The sequence below is a fragment of the Lucilia cuprina genome, chromosome 2 (assembly GCF_022045245.1).
Source record: "Lucilia cuprina isolate Lc7/37 chromosome 2, ASM2204524v1, whole genome shotgun sequence".
Taxonomy (NCBI): domain Eukaryota; kingdom Metazoa; phylum Arthropoda; class Insecta; order Diptera; family Calliphoridae; genus Lucilia; species Lucilia cuprina.
The window spans coordinates 46795096-46810675 of record NC_060950.1 but is presented as its reverse complement, the minus strand read 5'-3'; the positions used below and the strand labels follow the sequence as shown (position 1 = coordinate 46810675).

General features: G+C 29.3%; 1 long non-coding RNA gene across 1 annotated transcript; it reads right to left on the bottom strand.

Annotated features, from left to right (window-relative positions):
• Positions 1-11922: 11922 nt before the first annotated feature.
• On the bottom strand, positions 11923-13982 carry LOC124418546. Its single transcript, XR_006940065.1, has 4 exons — positions 13542-13982; positions 13366-13461; positions 13168-13279; positions 11923-13094 (listed from the first exon to the last, which is right to left on the bottom strand). It is a non-coding gene; the product is annotated as an uncharacterized LOC124418546 (long non-coding RNA).
• Positions 13983-15580: the final 1598 nt, after the last annotated feature.

The window sequence follows — 15580 nt, the reverse complement described above, 5'->3', positions numbered from 1 at the left end:
GATAGATAGATAGATAGATAGATAGATAGATAGATAGATAGATAGATAGATAGATAGATAGATAGATAGATAGATAGATAGATAGATAGATAGATAGATAGATTTGATTTGGTAGAATTATTGTTCTATATATCAAATGCAGTAATCTGAGGTTCCGATATGGCTGCAATTAACTTTGACAGTTTTCGTGCTACGACAGTCGATTATGCACCATTTTAAAGCATTATGATTGCATTTTAAATTGGTATATCATTTGTGGCATAATGTGTTTGTCTAAAAAATTGTCAATTTGAAGGATCGGTAGAATTGTCTATGTTAAAAACTATGTTTAAAAACGCTGTGATTTGAGGTTCCGATATAGTTGCAAATAACTTTGACAGTTTTCATGCCTGGACAATCGTTTAAGCATCACTTAAAGCATTACAGTTGCACTTTGTTTTGGTGTATAGTTTGTGGCATAATGAATTTTTACAAAGATTGGATAGATCGGTATATTTATTGGTACAGGTTTAGAAATGCGGTAATTTAAGACTCCGATATGGTTGCAAATATCATTTATAGTTTTCATGTTATAGAAGTCGTTTATATATCTTTTTATTACATTATAGTTGCCTTTTGTTTTGTTATATAATTTATTGCATAATATATTTTTAGAAAATGGCCAATTGGATAGATCGGTAGAATTATTTTCACAGCATCATAAAAGCGGTAGTTTGAGGTTCCGATATGGCTGCAAATAATATTGACAGTTTTCACGCTATGAAAGTCATTTATAAATCATTTCAAAGCATTATGATTGTACTTTAATATGGTATATCATTTGTAGCATAATGTGTATTTTTAGAAATTGGTCAATTTGATAGATCGGTAGAATTATTGTTCTATGTTTTAAAACGCAGTAATCTGAGGTTCCGATATGATTGCAATTAACTGTGGCAGTTTTCGTGCTAGAACAGTCGTTTATGCATCATTTTAAAGAATTATGATTGCACTTTAATTTAGTATATCATTTGTGGCATAATCTTTTCGTCTAAAAAATGGTCAATTTAAAGGATCGGTAGAATTGTCCATGTTAAAATCTATGTTTAAAAGCGCTGTGATTTGAGGTTCCGATATGATTGCAAATAACTTTGACAGTTTTCATGCCAGGACAGTCGTTTATGCATCATTTTAAAGCATTACAGTTGCACTTTGTTTTGGTGTATAATTTGTGGCATAATGGATTTTTACAAAAATTGGATAGATCGGTATATTTATTGGTATAGGATTAGAAATTCGGTAATTTATGGCTCCGATATAGTTGCAAATATCATTTATAGTTTTCATTTATGCATCATTTTAGAGCATTCTGATTGCACTTTAATTTGGTATATCATTTGTGGCATAATCTTTTCGTCTAAAAAATTGTCAATTTGGTAGAATTATTGTTCTATGTTTAAAAACGCGATAATTTGAGGTTCCGATATGGCTGTGAATAACTTTGACACTTTTCATGCTATGACAGTCATTTATGCATCATTTTAAAGCATTATGATTGCGCTTTAATTTGGTATATTATTTGTGGCATAATGTGTTCGTCTGAAAAATGGTCAATTTGAAGGATCAGTAGAATTGTTTTTCTATGTTTAAAAACGCTGTGATTTGAGGTTCCGGTACGGCTGCAAATAACTTTAACAGTTTTCATGCCAGGACAATCTTTATGTATCATTTTAAAGCATTACTCTTGCACTTTGTTTTGGTGTATAATTTGTGGCATAATGAAGTTTTAGAAAAATTAGATAGATCGGTATATTTATTGGTACAGGTTTGGAAATGCGGTAATTTAAAGCTCCAATATGGTTGCAAATATCTTTTATAGTTTTCATGTTATAGCAGTCGTTTATATATTTTTTTATTGCATTATAGTTGCCATTTGTTATGGTATATTATTTATTGGTCAATTTGATAGATCGGTAGAATTATTGTTCTATGTTTAATAAACGCAGTAATCTGAGGTTCCGATATGATTGCAATTAACTTTGGCAGTTTTCGTGCTAGGACAGTCGTTTATGCATCATTTTAAAGCATTTTGATTGCACTTTAATTTAGTATATCATTTGTGACATAATCTTTTCGTCTAAAAAATGGTCAATTTAAAGGATCGGCAGAATTGTCGATGTTAAAAACTATGTTTAAAAACGCTGTGATTTGAGGTTCCGATATGATTGCAAATAACTTTGACAGTTTTCATGCCAGGACAATCGTTTATGTATCATTTTAAAGCATTACTGTTGCACTTTTTTTTGGTGTATAATTTGTGGCATAATGAAGTTTTAGAAAAATTAGATAGATCGGTATATTTATTGGTACAGGTTTGGAAATGCGGTAATTTAAAGCTCCAATATGGTTGCAAATATCTTTTATAGTTTTCATGTTATAGCAGTCGTTTATATATCTTTTTATTGCATTATAGTTGCCATTTGTTTTGGTATATAATTTGTTGCATAATATATTTTTAGAAAATGGCCAATTGGATAGATCGGTAGAATTATTTTCACAGCTTAAAAAACGCGGTAATTTAAGGTTCCAAAACGGCTGCAAATAACATGGACAGTTTTCACGCTATGACAGTAATTAAGGCATCATTTTAAAGTATTATGATTGCACTTTAATATGTTATATCATTTGTAGCATAATGTGTGTTTTTACAAATTGGTCAATTTGATAGATCGGTAGAATTATTGTTCTATGTTTAATAAACGCGAAACCTCAGAATGCTGCATTTGATATATAGAACAATAATTCTACCGATCTTTCAAATTGACCAATTTGTAAAAACACACATTATGCTACAAATGATATACCATATTAAAGTGCAATCCTAATGCTTTAAAATGATGGATAAATGACTGTCATAGCATGAAAACTGTCAATGTTATTTGTAACCATATCGGAACCTCAAATTACCGCGTTTTTAAACAAAGAACAATAATTCTACCGATCCATCAAATTGACAATTTTTTAGACGAAAAGATTATGCCACAAATGATATGCAAAATTAAAGTGCAATCATAATGCTTTAAAATGATGCATAAATAACTGTCATAGCATGAAAACTTTTAAAGTTATTCACAACCATATCGGAACCTCAAACTACCTCCTTTTTAAACCTGGGAAAATAATTCTATCGATTTATTCAATTGGCCATTTTGTAAAAATACATTAGGCAATAAATTATATACCAAAACAAATGGCAATTTTAATGCTTTAAAATGGTGCACGAAAACTGCCAAAGTTAATTGCAACCATATCTTAACATCAGATTACAGCGTTTATTAAACATAGAACAATAATTCTACCGATCTATCAGATTGACCAATTTGTAAAAACACACATTATGCTACAAATGATATACCATATGAAAGTGCGATCATAATGCTTTAAAATGATGCCTAAATGACTGTCATAGCGTGAAAACTGTCTATGTTATTTGCAGCCGTCTTGGAACCTTAAATTACCGCGTTTTTAAAGCTGTGAAAATAATTCTACCGATCTATCCAATTAGCCATTGTAACCTGATAATTGCTAGGAGAAGAAGCTAAAAACTATTCTACAATGTTTGGGCATATGGAACCTTACGCACGTACTGGCTGACTAGCTAGATCGGGAGATATGGACGGGGATCTTGTTCCATTGGACCTGGTTCCGAACAATAAGAAAAAAACTTACGTGCGATTTAATTGCCCTTTTTGTTAATCCAAAAAAAAAAAAAAACTATAAAAATTCCTCCTACAATCAATATCACATCCTTTTGTTAGCATTTGTGTTATTGCTAAAGGCTCTAAACCCACCCAACTGATGCCTATAAATTTTACAAGAAAACCCTATCACACATTACCTTACTTCTGTCCCTGTAGTTCTACATAATCAAAAGAGTTTTACATTTTCATTATTTCAGAAATATTTGTATTATAAACAAAATCTCTCTATAAAATACATTAAAATCTCTCTTAGATCTAGGGTTAGTAAAATATTTAATAAATTTAATGATAACTAGCAAAGGGAAAAAAATTATTACTCTCTTTTTATTATAGGACAACAGAGAAGTTTTAAAGTTTTTAATAATGCAAAAGCTGATTTCATAAATATCAAACTTCTTTGTTGTTGTAATATTAATTTATGAATGACAAGAATAACTCAAACTTATGAATGAGAGAATATAAGAAAAAAAAAGTATTTATTAAAAAAAAATTACAATAACTTACATTGGGGTCACGATTCCATCTCTGCTGAAGGCCTTCGGCTTAATGTCTTTTGGAGTCGATTTACAATGAGGTTTATAATAATTGTTTTAATATTTGTGTTTAGTATGGATAGTATAATTATGTAAATGTTAGTTTGATATACATACAACTGATTAATTATATAACTTATAAATATAATTAGCAAAAGGAATGCAATTAATTTATAGTTGTTATTTATAATTGCATGTTAATATTTAGAGATATAAAGGAATAGGTATTCAAATTTGGGTTTTAGGTCTTAAATTATAATTGATTAGTACTGATTAATAGTTAAATTTTTAGATTTTAGTGCAGACAAAATTTTTACTTTCGATCATAAATTTCAAATTCGATTATGTTAATTTTTAAACTTTAACATAATTTATCAATATTTTATAAACATTTAAATATTAAACAAATATTTTTCTTCAACTTAAACTGAAAATGTATTAAGTTTTGAAGTATGTATGTAATAAAATATGTGGATATTCAGGTTGAGATCCACTTTGATAGACTTCATTAGGAATACGTTATGATCAACAAATATTTAATAGTTTAAAAGTGAACATTGAATTCGGAAAGATTAGTTTTGGTCGTGGTTAGGTTATGTTGAAATTTTAAATCAGCATGTCAAGCAAAGGAATATATATTAATTGTTATTATCAGATTAGTAGGTTATACTATTGAATTTAAAAAGCTGAAGTGTGTTATTTACAGGATTTTGTTGATTTTTCGCAAGGATTTAGATCCCTAAAGTTTTGAAATCCTCGATTGCCGTATATAAACTTTGTCGACCGACTTGCCAATTGTTGCCCTTGTGTAATAGTTTTTTGACACGTGTGTCTACATAGATAAATTCTGGGGTGACACTTAAAGAGGTCTCTCTCGAATGATTTACTGGGTGTTTGGGAAATCCACGTATCCCAAATCTTAGCCCAGTTTGAGAAATTTACACGAGAGTATGATTCTTTTTATGATGTTCTTAAAAATTTATAATTTTAGAATTTGAAGCATACAATCTTCATCCAACATTAACAAAAATACAAGTTACTTTCGTATTCAGCTGTCTTTATAAATGTTCAGCTAAATTTTAATCTTATTTCTCAAACAATTTTTTTTTCTAAAATAACTATGTTTTACATTAACTTTACACTTTCCTTTCAAACGATGTGGTCTATTTTAGTGACCACAATGTGCTCTTTGATAATAGATCAATACCATTATCGCCTTGTCAGAGAATAAATCTAAATATCATGTATATTTAAAAAAAAAAATATGTATATGAGAAAATATATGAGAAAAGCTTTCATCTTTCCCTATGCAAAATTTAAATATATTAAAGGAGATAGCAACACACTATTATAACTCTCTCTCATATCATGTATAATTTGCTGAGAATATATACATGATTGGAAATGCTGAAAAACGCAAAGAAGAATAAAAAGATCATAAAACAATGTGGTCTAGTGTATTATAGAAAGGTACTTAATAATGCAATGTTGCATTTGCAAGTACTTAATATAAGCACTTAAAATGTTAGGGAAGTATTCTCATCAACATATATTTATTAAAGTGATATTAAATAGTCAAATTAAATTAGAAATTATAAAAATGTCACATTACACCATTTTCTAAAAATTTATTATGCAACAAATTATATACCAAAACAAATGGCAACTATAATGCAATAAAAAGATATATAAACAACTGCTATAACATGAAAAATATAAAAGATATTTGCAACCATATTGGAGCCGCATTTCCAAACCTGTACCAATAAATATACCGATCTATCTAATTTTTCTAAAACTTCATTATGCCACAAATTATACACCAAAACAAAGTGCAACAGTAATTCTTTAAAATGATACATAAACGATTGTCCTGGCATGAAAACTGTCAAAGTTATTTGCAGCCATATCGGAACCTCAAATCACAGCGTTTTTAAACATAGAAAAACAATTCTACTGATCCTTCAAACTGACCATTTTTTAAGACGAACACATGCCACAAATGATATACCAAATTAAAGTGCAATCATAATGCTTGAAAATGATGCATAAATGACTGTCATAGCACGAAAACTGTCAAAGTTATTCACAACCATATCGGAACCTCAAACTACCGCGTTTTTAAACATAGAACAATAATTCTACCGATCCATCAAATTGACTATTTTTTAGACGAAAAGATTATGCCACAAATGATATACCAAATTAAAGTGCAATCATCATGCTCTAAAATGCATGCTATGATAAATGACTGTCATAGCATGAAAACTTTCAAAGTTATTCACAACCATATCGGAACCTCAAATTACCGCCTTTTTAAACCTGGGAAAATAATTCTACCGATCTATCCAATTGGCCATTTTCTAAAAATACATTATGCAATAAATTATATACCAAAACAAATGGCAACTATAATGCAATCAAAAGATATATAAACGACTGCAATAACATGAAAACTATAAAAGATATTTGCAACCATATCGGAGCCTTAAATTACCGCATTTCTAAACCTGCACCAATAAATATACCGATCTATCCTATTTTTGTAAAAACTCATTATGCCACAAATTATACACCAAAACAAAGTGCAATCATAATGCTTTAAAATGATGGTTAAATGACTGTTATAGCATGAAAACTGTCAAAGTTATTCACAACCATATCGGAACTTCAAATTACCAAGTTTTTAAACATAGAACAATAATTCTACCGATACATCAAATTATCAATTTTTTAGACGAAAAGATTATGCCACAAATGATATACCAAATTAAAGTGCAATCATAATGCTCTAAAGTGATGCATAAATGACTGTCATAGCATGAAAACTTTCAAAGTTATTCACAACCATATCGGAACCTCAAATTACAGCCTTTTTAAACATGGGAAAATAATTCTACCGATCTATCCAATTGGACATTTTCTAAAAATATATTATGCAATAAATTATATACCAAAACAAATGGCAACTATAATGCAATAAAAAGATATATAAACGACTGCAATAACATGAAAACTATAAAAGATATTTGCAACCATATCGGAGCCTTAAATTACCGCATTTCTAAACCTGTACCAATAAATGTACCGATCTATCCTATTTTTGTAAAAACTCATTATGCCACAAATTGTACACCAAAACAAAGTACAATCATAATGCTTTAAAATGATGGATAAATGACTGTTATATCATGAAAACTGTCTTTGTTATTCACATCCATATCGGAACCTCAAATAACCGCGTTTTTAAACATAGAACAATAATTCTACCGATCCATCAAATTGACAATTTTTTAGACGAAAAGATTATGCCACAAATGGTATACCAAATTAAAGTGCAATCATAATGCTCTAAAATGATGCATAAACGACTGTCCTGGCATGAAAACTGTCAAAGTTATTCACAACGATATCGGAACCTCAAATTACCGCCTTTTTAAACCTGGGAAAATAATACTACCGATCTATCCAATTGGCCATTTTCTAAAAATACATTATGCAAGAATGTATTTTTCGTAGCACGAAAACTGGCAAAGTTAATTGCAGCCATATCGGAACTTCAGATTACTGCATTTGATATATAGAACTATAATTCTACCGATCTATCAAATTGACCAATTTGTAAAAACACACATTATGCTACAAATGATATACCATATTAAAATGCAATCCTAATGCTTTAAAATGATGGATAAATAACTGTCGTAGCATGAAAACTGTCAATGTTATTTGTATCCATATCGGAACCCCAAATTACCGCGTTTTTTTTAGACGAAAAGATTATGCCACAAATGATATACCAAATTAAAGTGCAATCATAATACTTTAAAATGATGCATAAATAACTGTCATAGCGTGAAAACTTTCAAAGCTATTCACAACCATATGGAACCTCAAATTACCGCCTGGGGAAATAATTCTATCGATTTATTCAATTGGCCATTTTCTAAAAAAAAATTATGCAATTAATTATATGCCAAAACAAATGGCAATTTTAATGCTTTAAAATGGTACATAAACGACTGTCCTAGCACGAAAACTGCCAAAGTTAATTGCAACCATATCTTAACCTCAGATTACAGCGTTTATTAAACATAGAACAATAATTCTACCGATCTATCAAATTGACTAATTTGTAAAAACACACATTATGCTATAAATGATATACCATATTAAAGTGCAATCATAATGCTTTAAAATTATGCCTAAATGACTGTCATAGCGTGAAAACTGTCTATGTTATTTGCAGCCGTTTTGCCGTAGCACGAAAGCTGGCAAAGTTAATTGCAGCCATATCGGAACCTCAGATTACTGCATTTGATATATAGAACAATAATTCTACTGATCTATCAAATTGACCAATTTGTAAAAACACACATTATGCTACAAATGATATACCATATTAAAGTGCAATCCTAATGCTTTAAAATGATGGAAAATGACTGTCATAGCATAAAAACTGTCAATGTTATTTGTATCCATATCGGAACCTCAAATTATCGCGTTTTTAAACAAAGAACAATAATTCTACCGATCCATCAAATTGACAATTTTTTAGACGAAAAGATTATGCCACAAATGATATACCAAATTAAAGTGCAATCATAATGCTTTAAAATGATACATAAAAAACTGCGTGAAAACTTTCAAAGCTATTCACAACCATATCGGAACCTCAAATTACCGCCTAGGAAAATAATTCTATCGATTTATTCAATTGGCCATTTTCTAAAAATACATTATGCATTAAATTATATACTAAAACAAATGGCAATTTTAATGCTTTAAAATGGTACATAAACGACTGTCCTAGCACGAAAACTGCCAATGTTAATTGCAACCATATCTTAACCTCAGATTACAGCGTTTATTAAACATAGAACAATAATTCTACCGATCTATCAAATTGACCAATTTGTAAAAACACACATTATGCTACAAATGATATACCATATTAAAGTGCAATCATAATGCTTTAAAATTATGCCTAAATGACTGTCATAGCGTGAAAACTGTCTATGTTATTTGCAGCCGTTTTGGAACCTTAAATAACCGCTTTTTTAAAGCTGTGAAAATAATTCTACCGATCTATCTAATTAGCCATTTTCTAAAAATATATTATGCAACAAATATTATACCAAAAAATATGGCAACTATAATGCAATAAAAAGATATATAAACGACTGCAATAACATGAAAACTATAAAAGATATTTGCAACCATATCGGAGCCTTAAATTACCGCATTTCTAAACCTGTACCATTAAATGTACCGATCTATCCTATTTTTGTAAAAACTCAATATGCCACAAATTGTACACCAAAACAAAGTGCAATCATAATGCTTTAAAATGATGGATAAATGACTGTTATAGCATGAAAACTGTCAGTGTTATTCACAACCATATCGGAACCTCAAATAACCGCGTTTTTAAACATAGTTTTTAACATAGACAATTCTACCGATCCTTCAAATTGACCATTTTTTAGACGAAAATATTATGCCACAAATGATATACTATATTAAAGTACAATCATAATGCTTTAAAATGATGCATAAACGACTGTCCTAGCACGAAAACTGCCAAAATTAATTGCAATAATATCGAAACCTCAGATTACTGCGTTTATTAGAACAATAATTCTACCGAAATTGACCAACTTCTAAAAATACACATTATGCTACAAATGATATACCATATTAAAGTACAATCATAATGCTTTAAAATGATTCATAAATGACTTTCATAGCGTGAAAACTGTCAATATTATTTGCAGCCATATCGGAACCTCAAACTACCGCCTATTTAAAGATGTGAAAATAATTCTACCGATCTATCCAATTGGCCATTTTCTAAAAATATATTATGCAGCAAATTATATACCAAAACAAATGGCAACTATAATGCAATAAAAAGATATATAAACGACTGCTATAACATGAAAACTATAAAAGATATTTGCAACCATATTGGAGCCTTAAATTACCGCATTTCCAAACCTGTACCAATAAATATACTGATCTATCTAATTTTTCTAAAACTTCATTATGCCACAAATTATACACCAAATCAAAGTGCAACAGTAATGCTTTAAAATGATACATAAACGATTGTCCTGGCATGAAAACTGTCAAAGTTATTTGCAGCCATATCGGAACCTCAAATCACAGCGTTTTTAAACTTAGAAAAACAATTCTACTGATCCTTCAAATTGACCATTTTTTAGACAAACACATTATGCCACAAATGATATACCAAATTAAAGTGCAATCATAATGCTTTAAAATGATGCATCAATGACTGTCATAGCATGAAAGTTGTCAAAGTTATTCACAACCATGTCGGAACCTCAAATTACCGCGTTTTTAAACCTGGGAAAATAATACTACCGGTCTATCCAATTGGCCATTTTCTAAAAATACATTATGCAAGAAATTATATACCAAACATAGCTTTTAACATGGACAAATCTACCGATCCTTCAAATCGACCATTTTTTTGACAAACACATTATGCCACAAATTATACACCAAAACAAAGTGCAATTATAATGCTTTAAAATGATGGATAAATGACTGTCATAGCATGAAAACTTTCAAAGCTATTCACAACCATATCGGAACCTTAAATTACCGCCTTTTTAAACCTGGGAAAATAATTCTATCGATTTATCCAATTGGCCATTTTCTAAAAATACATTATGCAACAAATTATATACCAAAACAAATGGCAATTTTAATGCTTTAAAATGGTGCATAAACGACTGTCGTAGCACGAAAACTGCCAAAGTTAATTGCAGCCATATCGGAACCTCAGATTACTGCATTTGATATATTGTAGCATACAACTGATCTGATGGTGTCAGAGTTCTCTCTTGTCTCTACTAAAGCAGCCAGCACGCAACTAGTTTCCGGCTTCTATCTCGTCGGCAATCGGGAGGATTCGTTGCTACTTTAAGTAGAGTAAACGTCGACATGCACAGTATTTATTATTTTATTTTGTGCGTGCGTAAAGTAGGAAAAAAAACAGAAATGAACAAAGAAAAGAGAAAGGGAGACTAATACACAGGAAAACGGAAACGAACATTTAACATATTGAACTGCACTGTGTGAAGGTGGTAACACAGTGTCTTTTATCCCCTCCCAACCATGATCATACTAGGGAAATGCTGTTGGTATTAAGTATGATCCCAAAGATTATTACCCTAACCAGAACAGTTCACCAGGAACCAGTTAAAGACAGTTTAGAACTGCATTTTGAAATTCATGTTATTTATTAACAAAAATAAATCCTTAAACATAACGTTTAAAAAAAAATTAACTAATATTGAACATATTAAAATTAGAGAAGATCGCGTAAAAACAATCTTTTGCAAAAATCAATATTTAAAAAAAATAAAAAAAATATTTATTTCAAAAAAAAAAAAATTGGGTTTAATCGGGATTCGAACTCGGGTCTCAAAGCAAAAAAAAAAAAAAAAAACAAAATATTTAACTCGTCCGGGATTCGAACCTGGGCTTACAAAAAAAATAAATTAAAAATTACTTTGCCCTCACTGGGATTCGAACCAGGGCCTAATGAGTGGTAAATTACAACTCAATCCACTAGACTATGGTGAGTTTTGAAAAATTATGGGTTATTTAGTTAATTAAACATTTATGTAATTTACATGTAATTACAGAAATGTAAAATATTAAATGTATTTGAGAATAAATAAAAGACATTACATACACTGATATAAGATGATTTTAACAATTACACTCATGTTAACGAATTTTTCTGTTAACAATATTTACTTATTAAACATTCTGTATGTACGTATCAGTGGATGTTATGTGTTTTTATTAATATTTTGTTTGTTTAAAAGAAAAAATGAAAATAACATAAAAAAATGAGCAACTAAACTTACATTTACCAGGATCCCACGTCGAAAGATCTTTCGTCTGCTTCCTGTAGATGTTTGTGTATATAATTTTGTTGAAATTTTTAAAAATTTATGTGTTTAAAATTACAGATTAACATTTTATGTTATTAACATTTGAACTCAATGTACATTTTTTTTTTTTAATTTTGTTTCTTTTTTTACTAATATTTTTGTTTTTATATTATTTTGACACTTGCTTTAAAATATTTTTATAAATTATACTTTTTCACCACTAACAATATTGATTTTTGCATTACATTTAGTTTCTTTAGTTTTCTGTCGCGAGTGATCAACAAAAAAAAGTGATTTAGTTAGATATTACGAAAAAAAAAATAAAATAATTAAAAAAAAAGTAAAAAAAAGTGATAGATTTAAGAACAATCGATATTTTACGAATTAATTTATAAACACATTTTGTAAAAATTTTAAAATTTGATTAAATAAAGATTAATATTTAAACTTTGTTTCTTTTTGTTATTTTTCTTGTTCTTCTTGTTGATTCTTTTAAGGTTTTTAGTTTTTTTTTTTTTAGTTTTTAAATTTTTCTTTTTCTAAATAATTAAAAATTTTTGTGAAACTTTTTATGAAATTTTCAAAATTACTCTCCACGAACTTTCACACAGATTATTTTTCTGATTTTTATTATAACTTTGGAGTGTTCTTTTGTTTTTTTTTTCTTTAAACAATTGACATTTTCCCCGCACTTTTCACACTTTTCTCCTCGTCTCTAAGACCTTAGTATTGCAACCTAAAGCTTTCCCTGAAGGTTTGGTTTTACGCCGAAGAAGGCACGATTGTGGACGAAGCCTTCCCAGGCGAAGATTTTGTGCCTGGAGGTTTCGTCGCTAGGAAGAATTTTGTCAAATATATCAAATTGACGTAGGTGTGTTTGTGTGCTGTAAAGATATTTTGGTTTTGGTTATGTTAGTTTGTATGTGTGTGTTTTGTTTTCTTTATGTTAATTATTACCTTTTTGTAAATAAAAACAAACGATTTTCTTTTTCTTTGACTTTTGTTGCCGCTGGGTAAATAAAAACACTTTCTGCCTACTTTTGAGTTGAAATTTGTGATATTGGCGTTACTGCGTTAAAAAAATTAGAAAAATAAAAAACTGATTTGAAAAAAAATGGATTTTTCTCAAGTTTTCCTTTAGAAAACAAAACTTACATTATTTTATTATCCTGTTACATATAATTTTGTGGATATAAAATCCAAAAGATCCTTTCACGAAATGCGAACAATTTAAGCCAAATTTATTTAAAACTTAAAAAAAAATTGTTTAACACTGAATTGTTTAACATGAATTAAATTCGAAGGATAATGGAAACAGGATAAAAACTTACAATTTCAAAAAAAAACTTCTTTATTTTTTTTTTAAATAAATTTTCCGGCAGAGTAACGACGTTTTTTTTTTAAGAAAACTGGTAGGTAGCAGCAGGCAAAAAGGAAAGATTTTGGGCAATGGCTTCCTTTTTATACCCAATATTTGAGAGAAAAATTTTGGAAAATTTGGAAATCTAATGTTTTTTCAGCAAAAACTAACACATACAAAATAAGAAAAACCAATACCAAAATATATATCGAAAATGTCTTCCTTTTATCTTTTGACAACAGCACTGCATTATCATTTAATACAAGCTGTCAACAAATTGAAATGTCATTTGAAACCAAATCTCCAAAAACCGTTAAATTCAAATGAAACTCTTCTCAACAGAAAAGTTGTTCAACAAAATTACAATTTTGAAATAAAAATACATAAAATCATTGCTTTCTACTACAAGCGCCCCTACAATATAGAATAATAATTCTACCGATCTATCAAATTGACCAATTTGTAAAAACACACATTATGCTACAAATGATATACCATATTAAAATGCAATCCTAATGCTTTAAAATGATGGATAAATGACTGTCATAGCATGAAAACTGTCAATGTTATTTGTATCCATATCGGAACCCCAAATTACCGCGTTTTTTTTAGACGAAAAGATTATGCCACAAATGATATACTAAATATAAGTGCAATCATAATGCTTTAAAATGATGCATAAATAACTGTCATAGCATGAAAACTTTCAAAGTTATTCACAACCATATCGGAACCTCAAATTACCGCCTTTTTAAACCTGGAAAAATAATTCTATCGATTTATTCAATTGGCCATTTTCTAAAAATACATTATGCAATAAATTATATACCAAAACAAATCGCAATGCTTTAAAATGGTGCATAAACGACTGTCCTAGCACGAAAACTGCCAAAGTTAATTGCAACCATATCTTAATCTCAGAATACAGCGTTTATTAAACATAGAACAATAATTCTACCGATCTATCAAATTGACCAATTTGTAAAAACGCACATTATACGGTCTATCCAATTGGTCATTTTCTAAAAATACATTAGGCAAGAAATTATATACCAAAACAAATGGCAACTATAATGCAATAAAAAGATATACAAACGACTGCAAAAACATGAAAACTATAAAAGATATTTGCAACCATATCGGAGCCTTAAATTACCGCATTTCTAAACCTGTACCAATAAATATTCCGATCTATCCTATTTTTGTAAAAACTCATTATGCCACAAATTATACACCAAAACAAAGTGCAATCATAATGCTTTAAAATGATGGATGAATGACTGTTATAGCATGAAAACTCTCAATGTTATTCACAACCATATCGGAACCTCAAATTACCGCGTTTTTAAACATAGAACAATAGTTCTACCGATCCATCAAATTGACAATTTTTAAGACGAAAAGATTATGCCACAAATGATATACCAAATTAATGTGCAATCATAATGCTCTAAAATGATGCATAAATGTCTGTCATAGCATGAAAACTGTCAAAGTTATTCACAACGATACCGAAACTTCAAATTACCGCCTTTTTAAACCTGGGAAAATAATTCTACCGGTCTATCCAATTGGCCATTTTCTAAAAATACATTATGCAAGAAATTATATACCAAATCAAATGGCAACTATAATGCAATAAAAAGATATATAAACGACTGCTATAACATGAAAACTATAAATGATATTTGCAACCATATCGGAGCCATAAATTACCGCATTTCTAAACCTGTACCAATAAATATACCGAACTATCCAATTTTTGTAAAAATTCATTATGCCACAAATTATACACCAAAACAAAGTGCAACTGTAATGCTTTAAAATGGTCCATAAACGATTGTCCTGGTATGAAAACTGTTAAAGTTATTTGCAGCCATATCGGATCCTCAAATCACAGCGTTTTTAAACATAGGAAAACGATTCTACTGATCCTTCAAATTGAACATTTTTTAGACGAAAAGATTATGCCACAAATGATATACCAAATTAAAGTGCAATCATAATGCT